At 42.2% G+C, this 11,884-nt stretch overlaps 1 pseudogene; it reads right to left on the reverse strand.

Moving 5' to 3' along the window:
• Positions 1–1,347: 1,347 nt before the first annotated feature.
• On the reverse strand, positions 1,348–10,854 carry LOC137875803 (piggyBac transposable element-derived protein 4-like; annotated as a pseudogene).
• Positions 10,855–11,884: the final 1,030 nt, after the last annotated feature.

An 11,884-nucleotide genomic window follows, 5' to 3' on the forward strand; every position in this document is an offset into this window, starting at 1 on the left:
TCGTATACTATGCTACCTAAGCTATTCACTATGTACACTACACCGTACACTTTGTACACTGCTCCGTTCTCTGTACACTACACAGTACACTATGTACACTGCCCTGTACTCTGTACACAATGCCATACACTACACAGCGCCGTATACACTGTACACTACATTATACACAACGCAGTACACTATACGCTGTGCCGCACACTGGACACTAAGCAGTACACTATGTACACTACCCTGTACTCTGTACACTAAGCGATACAGTATACACTGTGCCGTACAGTGTACACTATGGCGTACACTATGTACATTACGACTTGTTCCATGTAAACGGCGTACAGTTTACGAAGCGCAGACTGTCCTCTGTTGGTTGCTGATGAAACGATTCCACAAGTGTTGTGTTGACGATGATCTCAAGGCATCTCTACAGCAATCAAAAAAGTTGCCAATGAGTTGTCTGTTCATAAACCAGTTCATTAATAGACTAACCATTTCAGTTGTTGGTATTAACAATAGATTTTTGGTTAGGGTACAAAGCAAGCCGTTGTGAGTAAATTGAGATTACATATTTAGGGTATGTTACAGGGTTCTGCAATACAACATATATATTTGTATGCTGGCGTTTCATCCATCCATCCATTATCTTCCACATATTCCGGGCGGGGTTGCGGGTTATTCCACCTCTATTATTATTGTTATTCTACCTCTCCCCACCAACGTTTTCAAGCGCTTTCTGGGGAACCCCGAGGTATTTCTAGGCCAGACAAGAAATGTAATCCCTCCAGTGTGTTCTGGGTCGACCCCCGGCCTCTTACCAAAACCTCTAAAGGCAGGCTTGTTAATGGACCAAAAAAAAGTCATCTTATATTCTCATGAAGTTGTTATGACTATTAGCAAGTAATTGCCTGCTCACACATCCACCAGGTACATCTGGTCACTGACTTTCCTCAACTAATGAGAAAAAGAAATCTGTCTTGATCTCCTAGATGTACATTTTTTTTTTTTACTTTTTTGTCTGCTGTTAGAGAGAGAACAGTGGATTTGTTAGCTTATTGGCTCTAAGAAGCTCCCCTCTGCTTGCCTGGATCCACCATTGTTAATGACATATCAGGGTCCCACTATCTCACGGAGAAATAACAGCTATAACAGCGGTGTGAGTTTGGAGGATGTTGGGGATGATGTTGTTGAATGCCGAGCTGAAGTCCACCAACAGGATCCTTGGGCAGTGTCAGGGTGTTGCAGGATGTAGTTTAGTCCCATCTCAACTGCATCATCCACTGACCTGTTTGACTGCAGGGGGTCCGGCAGGGGTCCTGTGATGTCCTCCAGGTGGATCAACACCAGTCTTTGAAACTATTTCGTGACCACAGACGTCAGGGCGACGGGCCTGTAGTCATTTAATCCGGGGATGAAGGGTTTCTTGGGGACCGGGATGATAGAGGAGCGTTTGAAGCGGGAGGGGACCTCACACAGCTCCAGGGAGTTCTTGAAGATCTGTGTGAACAAGCGTACATCAGCAACCTGTACCGACCACCTCACAGCTTGTATTGCATTAGTAATAAGCACTATTTTAACGTGACTAACATAATATTGTGTTTGTTTCTAAACGAAGCAGTTTTTTCAAAAAAATTAAATAACTTTATATAGTAAGTATGTAAAGAAGCATGTTTGATTTGTATGTTACCTCAGGGCAACAGTGTGCAGTTAGACCACTTTTGTTCAGGCAATGTCAGGCCAAAGTGTGGAGATGTGCTCGTATACATAATTAGGACGATAGTCAATGATTTTCCTTTATGTGCTGATAAATCTGGTTGTGGGGTGCAGTGGTAACACATTTTGTGATAAATATAAAGTCTATTCAGGGACCTCCCCAAGCTCCCAAAAAATGGGGTGAATAATTTGTCCCCTCAAAATAAAAATTCATGCCACGGAGGGATAACTGCCACTTCCTGTTTCATTTCACATTAGTCACTTTCATTCCGTAGTGCCTGAGTAATACTCGAGTTGCGTTTTCATATCTGCCAAAATATGCCAATGTTTTTGTACCATTTATGTTGTTAAACCTCTTCTCACATATCCCTCTCCCATAACAGTTTCACAGGGGAAGAAGCATTACTTAGGAAATCATTGTCTGATTTGTGAAGCTGTGAGGCCTCAAGTCCTATGGTACATTGTGCCTTATTCTTACGTGGAGTGTATTGCAATTTTAGCTGTATCCTGTATCTACTTGTATAACAACCCAATGTCCCCACAGGGATCAATAGAGTTTAGCTTCATCCTATAACGATGCTTTTTTCAGCTAGCAAATTGTACTAAATCGTTTGTCTGAGTACCCATTTTATGGATTTTATAGGCAAAGTAATCAAATGTGACAGAAATGGATAAAGGCTACACGGCTGAATTGGAGTATTCCACAGAATTGCATCACACATTACAATATAAAGCACAGAGTTACTTGTAATGTGTTGGATTTTGAAAAGTGGCCAGATAAAGAGGTCTAACAGGAGAGCAGTGGACTGAGACAGAGGAGAGATGAGAATGTGAGTGTGTGGTCCTGTTATTGTGTAACATGACATGGAAATATATGAGTGCATACTAAGAGACAGACGATTACGGTTTACAGTTTCCATCTGTCTCAGTCATCCATCTCTGTATCCACCATCCATTCAATCATCCATTCATCCATCAATCATCCGCCCTCCATCCATTTGGTTCTGAGCTGCTTTTCAGCAACAAATTCAAGGTTTTCTCTTTAAACCAAATCAATTTTCATGTATTCGTCCCGTAAGTAACACCACTTCTATTTCCAGTTAAATTTGTTTCCTGTGAAGACGGAAGTTTATTTTGAAGAGATTGTATGTGTGTAACGAGTGGAAATTGACACGCGTTGCTGCACATTTGTAGGAGAACACGCAATAAAGATGATCCTATTCAAAAATAGGATCATCTTTATGTGGCCTGCACCTTGGCTGTGGTCTCACACAGGGGTGGGAATCTCACGATTCGATACATGATATTATTTTTCTGATATTTGGTTGTCAGAATCCACATTCCAACAGCAGAATCAAGATCTACAGAAGTCAGACGACAACGCGCCCATTTCAGAACAACAGGGGTTTCATTTTATTCGGTGACTGTGTTTTAACTGGTCACTTTTAGCCGAATGCGTCTGTGGTTGCTCATAGTAACTTAATGGTTGGTAGAAAATAAACACAGATGAGTATATATTTAAATCTAATTGAAGGCTTTTACAAGGACGCCTACATGTTCTGTTGGTGTTTTCAACAGCTGCCGTCACTACGAGAAACCACGACGCATCTGGCTGAAGGTCAACAGTTAATACGGTCACTGGTTGAACCGAAAAAACACCGACGGCGTCTACAGCTGCAAGCTATCAAACGTGTTAACTACCAGTGTCCATTTTAAAAGTGAATAAAATCAAACCTCCAAATCTCTGTCATGGTGTTTGATGTTCTGTACATGGACACATGCTGACTTGTAGCTCGTAATGTCTCTCTGGTGAAACGCTACAAGCTATTGCCACCAAGTACATGTATATACAAATATTGGGCCACTTGTTAATGTATTCTACCAACTCACTGATAGAACAAGGATCAAACTGTACTTAGGGAGCATAGACAATGTACACTAAGTGCATTACTCATGACAAAAACAATAATTGTGTGATGTGCATAAAGGGCTTAAGGGCCTCAAATTCTTCAAATAAGAAAACTCATCTGAAAATCTCATCTGATGTAATGGTTCCCTGTCTCTGCAGTTTTGAATAATTTGGGTTTGCTCCCATATTATTCAACAGGCAATTTAAAACTGTTTTCAATGACAGACACTTTCAAATGTATTGGCTCTTTGTTCTCATGTGCTAAAAAAATGTGGCAGCCTGTAATGTGTGTGTGTGTGTGTGTGTGTGTGTGTGTGTGTGTGTGTGTGTGTGTGTGTGTGTGTGTGTGGTTGGGTCGATGTAGCACCGCTGAAGGAAAGACTTCTCTTGTTCTGTTTGTCTGTTTCCCCGGAGATAGAGAGGCCAAGAGAGAAAGAGCAGAACAGCTTGAGGACATAATGTGTTAAGTGTCAGGGAAAAAGACAAAAGCAGAGGGAGGAGGAATGAGTTGGCACTCAGCAGCTCACTTTTCATTCAAATATATTTTTGTGAATTTACCAAAGTTTAGAAAAAACAAGTTCAGTGAAAGTAGCACAGTAACAAAAGATTTTTTTTCCCCACAGTATTACCAGAAATATTTAAATTTCACCTTTCCTGATGTTTTTCTCCTAACTGCATCAGTGATTTGAGCAGCAATATCCAGCAGACAGTTGGCTTAAGAAAAGTCTAACATCCTTAAAATGAGGCACTGCAGTATCTGATTACAGTACAGCCAAACATTTGTTATGTTTTTTTACTTATTTTAGGTGGGACTAAAGAACCAACTGTGTTCACACGAACCAGAAGACCTGCAGGAGGTTATAGCATTTTCCAGTGCATTGACAAGGGGGTGGGGGAGTGGTAGGATAATGTATTTGTGCAGTAAATGTAACTTTACATACACACTTATTGTACCCTTTGAATCAAGAAAAAGTTGATCCTTCGTAGAGACAACAGCTTGTACACAGAGTGTGTATGAGACACAGGGTGCTGAACTACGTGTTAAGAAAAGGGCAGCCATCAAGACAGCAGTAGAGTCTCCACTGATGACGGTTTTAGAGGGGACGAGGAAATACAATCTTAAAGGGGGGCGGTGATGGATGACTAAAAATGGCTTGTCTAGGAAACAGGAAACAGAGATTTGGAGCCATGCACAACTCGTTCCAAAATGTTGGGTATAATTTAATTGAATCTGTTTTGTTGCAGTCTGAGCTCTGTCCCAGATGGGGAATAGGCTAGTCAGCGTAGGGTGCACAGAAGTCTGGGTGATGGCAGGGAGGATACCCAAGGGATTAGGCAGCAATCTAGGAGCAGATGTGGACACGTGCAGGAACGGGTAAAAGATGTATGCTGGTCACCGTGACCTGCGAGGTGAATCAGAGGAAGACGATTGGGAAAGAGATAGGTGATTAATCAGACACCTGGAGCTGTGTAAGTGATGGAGGAGCCTAGATGCAGGGAAACATGAGCCCCAGGGTCTCCAGGAACAGTTAAATCAGCCAGACTAAAGGTCTAAAGTGATGTGTACTGTAAAGTTAGTTGATCCTGGGACAACTTGGTTTTCTTGTACTGTTTGTGATGCAAATAAACCTACGTGGAGTGAAGCCACTCCAATCTCTTTGTGGTCTGTGGGTGTTCGTTACCGAGTTACTGTCTCACCTTTAGTCAGATAGCTAAAGTTACTAAGTTAACGGTAAGAAATAAAGACTCGAGCATAATCAGACAAGCTGCTTATCAAAATTCAACCACTACACATGGTAATGCTCAACTCATTACAAATGAATGTCTGCGGCATTATGTGAAATGCAGAAGTATGGATTGTTTTTTTCTCTACTGCATCATGTACAGTATGAACTGTTTCCTGCACCTCTCATGCAGTTTGAATCACAAATGGGAGAGATGGACTCCACCACTAAAAATGCAAGCCACTGTATGGATCCATTACAGGATGCAAACACATTTATTGGCTAAATACAGCTGGTCATGGGTCTTGAGGATTGTAACATTAAGTTAACCAACAAAGGTTGGTCGATGTGTAGACTATATAGTATGTATGAGCATGACAGGCCTATTTTCAGGCCTCAGCTCGAAAAAAGATACGAAATACATAAGTGAGTGTAGCGTGGGCACTGTAAGGGCTATTTAAAAAAAAAAATTGTGTAAAAAGATTAGATATTTGAGATGTGCTGAGTCATGGAAATATCAGTATATATGTTACAGGTTAACATAAGATTAAGATGGAACACAGCACAACTTGGAAAATTCTAAATCTCGCTGGGGAAAAACAACAATTTCAGGATATTTTTTTGGGGAAATTATGGAAATCTAAGATTTAAAATATTCCCAGCTCTTATAACAACTGATAAAGGCTCTCTATACATATTTATACATAGATACAGTGAAGCATTCATAAAATATAGAGCATATAAAATTGCAAAACTGATGAAATATTCCAATATTTGAATAAAAAAATATTTTTTAAACTAAAAAACACTATATATCACTTCTATGTATCACTCCTGGTGTTCAATGAATCAAAAGACAGAAGATTGGGCTTTTTTTGAGTGTTTTAAGCTCTTTCTAAGCTCTTTTTATGGTCATTTTACTGCTTCAGATTCAGCCCACTCTCTCTGTTTAGGGCTGCATCTCAGCCTCCCTTTCTCTGATTTTCATTATTGAGACCTCCTTCGAACCGTAGAAGCCAATAGAATTGCCTGAAATTAAAAGCTAGATGATTGACAGCACTATTAGCCAATAAAGCTCAAAAACGTCCCATCTGATGGCAGATCTGAAATCTAATTTGCTGAGCTTCCAACCCTCCCAAGAAGCCGAGGAGTGTCGGAGAGACACGAATCGAACGGATTCACACGGAGCACATGCAGCTGGATATACCAAGTAATGGAAGTACGGAGATATTTCATTTTTTCGCTGAGATTCGACCAAAAGTGAGTACAATATTCGATGAAAGCTGTGTGACTTTTTTGTGTTTGAAGCTGAATATCTCTGCGCTGGTTTACCGGAGAGAGAAATGGAAGATATGTCCGTAATCTCCGTCAAGTGGACATGCTTTTTTATGCTGCATGTTTGTAGGTAGCACGTTGCTAACGGACAGTAGCAGCTGTTTTCTCCGGTCTTTTCCAGTCATATTGAGTTATGATTTATGATATTTTGTTATTTGTTTGCTTGGCTGATGGGAGATGTGTTTATCTCATGTAGAAGTGACCTGGTTCATGTTGTTCCCAGGACACTGAGGTTTCTGCAGAACTATAACATCATTATATTCGTTCTTCGTGGGTTCTCTGCCAGTTACTTTTAACACAAAACTCTCTAAGTTTTTATGTACTACGTCCCCCAATTGGGGGACCCTCGGGCATAGTAGTTTGGAAAAATACTCTTGGCTTGAGCTCCAATAAGGACAAATACAAAAAATGCATACAACTACACTAATAATAATGTAGCCTACTATGTTGTAGGCTTAAGGTTGAAGTATGTGGTACACACTTAATAGCTCTGAGAGGCTGCATACGAGAGTCTTACTTTTAGCCGAGAAGCTAACTGTGGTGCAGTTTCGATTGAGGGCCTACATTACTTTCCGAAGCTTTGTAATCCAGTTTTGAACACCAGTGACTTTTTGAGACTTTCTAACATACATTTCTAACAATAAATCCAACATTGAATATTTTTCTGTGATTTTGTATCCATCTTTCCATATTTCCACGTGTTCCTGACATGTCGACCAATCAGAGACTGTGTTCCTAACATGTCGACCAATCAGAGGCTGTGTTCCTGACTCTTCAACCAATCAGAGGCGGTGTTCCTGACTCTTCAACCAATCAGAGGCTGTGTTCCTGACTCCTCAACCAATCAGAAGCTGTGTTCCTGAAACGTCGACCAATCAGATGCTGTGTTGCTGATTGTGTGGCAGCTCTGATCTCAAAAACAATGCACAATGGAAAAATGTGATTAAAAAGTGACCTTAGAAGGTAATAACGTTCAACAGCCTTATTTGGTAATAGCTTATAATAAGGTGTAATATAATAGTGTGGTTTATGTCTTTTATTTTGTACCTTTTAGGTTTCAGACAACATCACAAACACGCATTTAGAAAGTCAGTTATTTACATTATAAAAACCCAAAGATCTGTCAGTCACTCTAGGCAGTCCTTGTGCAGATGATCATTTAAGTGTAAATCTCGTAGTTTTCATCAGCAGATGAAGTGGTCGGCAGCTTAGCTGTCCTGTAGTGACTGAAGTATGTTACTGCGACCATATTATAACAGGTGGTCATATCAAAGCCGGTAACTCTCTTCATCGAAGTCTGATAGAGACCAGGGTGTCATGGTGACACATTTTGTGTCACAGCAGTGCAATCCTTTGAACTGTGTTTCCCACCTTGACTCGACCTCCACACCCACCAGCTCACCTGCAGTTCATTCCCACATCAAACCCTACCTGCTCCTAATTAGCCACACTGCTTGGGGGCGACAGTGGATAAGTGGAGAGCAGGGTCATCCTTCAATCAGAGGATCGGCAGTTCGATCCCCGGCTACGCTAGTCGCATGTCGATGTGTCCTTGAGCAAGACACTTAACCCCAGAATTGGTCCCGTAGCTGTGCCCACGGTGATAAAATCTGATAGGCAGGTGTTACTTAGCCTCTGCCATCAGTGTGTGAATGGGTGAATGATGACAAGTAGTGTGAAAGCGCTTTGAGTGGTCGGAAAGACTAGAAAAGCGCTTTTACAAGTACAGTCCATTTACCATTTAACCGGCCCACGAACAGTTCTCTGCCTGAGTTCTAGCTAATTGACCCTGTTCCTCCCTGACAACCTGCTCCTGTTCATGCCTGTCTTTTACCTGCTCGTGCCACGCGTCCCTATGTTTTGACCTGTTCATGACGTGCCACCTGCTCAGCCTCAGCGAGTCGTCAGTCCTGTTGTAAGACACTAGGGCTGTGGTGTCTGTGAAGACAAACTTGGACGACTGGGGAGCCCTGTTCTTGATCTCCAGCAGTTCGTCCCGACCATTGTGAGCTTTCTCTTTAGAAGTTCCTGACCCAGGTTGTAGGATGTGAAAAAATTGTCACACGTAATCTTGTGCCCCCTTGAGACCCTCTGCCATGTCGAGCACAACCCTCATGCCCTGATTCTTCTCTGAGGCTCCTCCAATCGGCTTTCCAGTGTAAACCTGCCATGTTCAATGCATAGCTGGAGTTTGCATCACATGCTGCCCAGATTTTTATGCCATATTTTGTCAGTTTGGAAGGCATGTATTGTCTAAATGGGCAGCGACCTCTTAATGCCACCAACCTTTCATCCATTGTGTTAGAGCCAAATATGGTGTTGTTATTCTCTGTGTATACATTGGGTGGCGCTATACTAATGTCCTGTGCTCCGTCTATATAGCTATGGAAATCACTGTTGTTGTCATCAGGTGTGTGTTTAATACAACTGGTGCGTTTGATGTCGGGGTGGAAAGAACGGGACTGTCTGTATGTTGTTCCACGTTGATAAAATAAACAAACTATCATTGAACCAAATTGTCTGTGATGATTTACTCCGATGCAAAGCACATCCAAGGTAATCGAGACGTACAACCAGGGCATTAACCAGGTCACTCCAGAGGGAAAGACACCTCAGTGGCTTACAGAACAAGACTGGGCTTCTTTAACACACTGTGACATTAGGACCTGGGTTATAGAGTATAGGGGAAGACCCTCTACCCACTTGTCTCACATTGTCCTAATAGCTGCCAGCTTGTCTCTCTCCCGTCTGCCAGCTGTTGTCTCCCGATTATTAAATCGGGTTACTCTGGAGAAATGTGAAAAGTCTCCAGAGACATGGTGGCTTGAAAAACGGCCCAGCCTGTCTCTGCATCCCACAGGCTGGCTGCAGATTCATCCTTTGACTTATAGACCCCAGCAAGGATAAGGATCCCCACATATGCATGTGAATGCGTTTAATCCAGCTCCTTCCACTTCTCCCCCCAAAAAATGTCTCCCTTCTAGATTAGTCATTTCTAGAATTACTTTTTGTATTGAGTTTGATATGACCAGCTCAAAAGTTGACTTGATGGGGCCTGGCACTGTCTTTATAATGTTTCCGGCAAACAGTCTTGGCTGACGTGTATTGGGTGAGGATGATCACTGTATTTCACAATTTTTTACGGAAATGTCTAGGTTGGAGGAACAGGTATATCAGTTTCCTCATCTGATGGTTCATAATCAGTACCATTATAATCTGAATTGACCTCAAGATGGTCTTCATCTTCAGACACATCCTTCTCTATTTCACTGTCATGATCAAGGATGTGCTCCAGAGCCTCCAGGGCTGTCATCCTTTTGTTTCTGTTGCTCATGTTGTCCTACAGTATTCTGCTGTGTTGTATGCATCTGCAGAGTGTAATGTTGGTAGGACTCCCAAGCAACCCTCCCCAGCTAAGTGTGGGCAGAGTTTTTCCACAGGAAAATAAAAGGTTCCTGTCAAAGTCAAAATAGGATCTTTATTTCTCGCACAGGTGAGGTAGTGAGAAAGAGAGAGTGTGTGTGTGTGTGTGTGTGTGTGTGTGTGTGTGTGTGTGTGTGTGTGTGTGTGTGTGTGTGTGTGTGTGTGTGTGTGTGAAATGGGGTGAAACATGGTGGGAGGGAGTAACAAATGTACTAAACTTGACCCCTTATACTGCCGGGTCAAATTGACCCGAACATCATCTTTGTAATATAAATTAAATTAACCATTTTTTGTTTTAAGGTTAATTAAGGCAAGCAAAAGAAGTTTCATACATAAAAAGTACTAGATTTTCAAACTTCGAAACGGGTCAATTTTACCCGCAACATAACAGGAGGGTTAATATTACCACTGTGGTAACTTTATGTCAGTATAACTAACGATCTTACATACACAATAGACTCCGCATTAAAACCTTTTTGAAAAAACTGTTTAAAAAGTTTTACAAAAGGTTTTTGGGAAAAAAATGAAAAATCCTGAATGGTTTCACAGCTTTCACATACTGCATAACATTATTTTCAACTATCATACGTGCTATTGAATTGCATCCAATAAATTTGGACCATCCGCACCGGTTCCCCTCAAGGCTGCGTTCTTTTCCCTCTTCTGATATCCCTGTACACCAACAGCTGCACCTCCAGTCACCAGTCCATCAAGCTCCTGAAGTTTGCGGATGACACCACCCTCATTGGACTCATCCATGGTGGGGATGAGTCCGCCTACAGGTGGAAGATTCTGAACGCTCTAAAGACAGTAAAGATGGTTGTGGATTTCCGCAAGAATGCAGCCCCACCTGCCCCTATCACCCTGTGCGACTCCCTTTATCGCCCTGTGTGACTCCCCCGTCGATGCTGTGGAGTCCTTCCTCTTCCTGGGCTCCATCATAACCCAGGACCTCAAGTGGGAGCTGAACATCAGCTCCATCACCAAGAAGGCTCAGCAGAGGATGAGGTAGCTGAAGAAATTCAACCTGCCAAAGACAATGATGGTGCACTTCTACAGAGCCATCATTGATTCCATCCTCTGCTCCTCCATCACAGTCTGGTACGCTGCAGCCACTGCCAAGGACAAAGGCAGACTGCAGCGCATCATTCGCTCTGCTGAGAGGGTGATTGGCTGCAATCTGCCATCCCTCCAGGACTTGTTCACTTCAAGGTCCCTGAAGCGAGCAAGAAAGATTGTAGCCGACCCCTCTCACCCTGGACAGAAACAGTTTGAGTCCCTTCCTCTGTCAGGCGGCTGCGGTCCATCAGGACCAAGACCTCACGCCACATGAACAGTTTCTTCCCATCTGCAGTTGGGTTCATAAACAAAGCCCGGGACCCCCCACTGGCTCTTACATCCTCTTTACAATTATTGCACAACAATTCAATTATTGCACAGCTCTACTCTTTAAATACACACTTGTCACTTTAATAACATACTTGTCTCATACTCTATATTTGTTTGATTGTTTATCATATTTTATTGTAAATTGTCATATTTTCTATTTTGAAATTATGTCTTTTACTATTGCACTGTTTATTGTCACACACCAATCACCAAGCCAAATCCCTTGCATGTGTAACTGATTCCAATAGCAGAGAGAGTGCATGGGCGGAGGGGTTGTTTGGTTTGTCAGTCTGGTCTGCCTGACTCACTGATCCTTCATCTGAATGAGGTTTGTGCTTAACTTAGAATCTATGGCCCCGACCATGACTCATGTCCGTGACATCCAGTTACCTTGAATTTG

The sequence above is a fragment of the Cebidichthys violaceus genome, unplaced genomic scaffold (assembly GCF_023349555.1).
Source record: "Cebidichthys violaceus isolate CVI_PGR_0920_01 unplaced genomic scaffold, fCebVio1.0.p SCAF_2, whole genome shotgun sequence".
NCBI lineage: Eukaryota > Metazoa > Chordata > Actinopteri > Perciformes > Stichaeidae > Cebidichthys > Cebidichthys violaceus.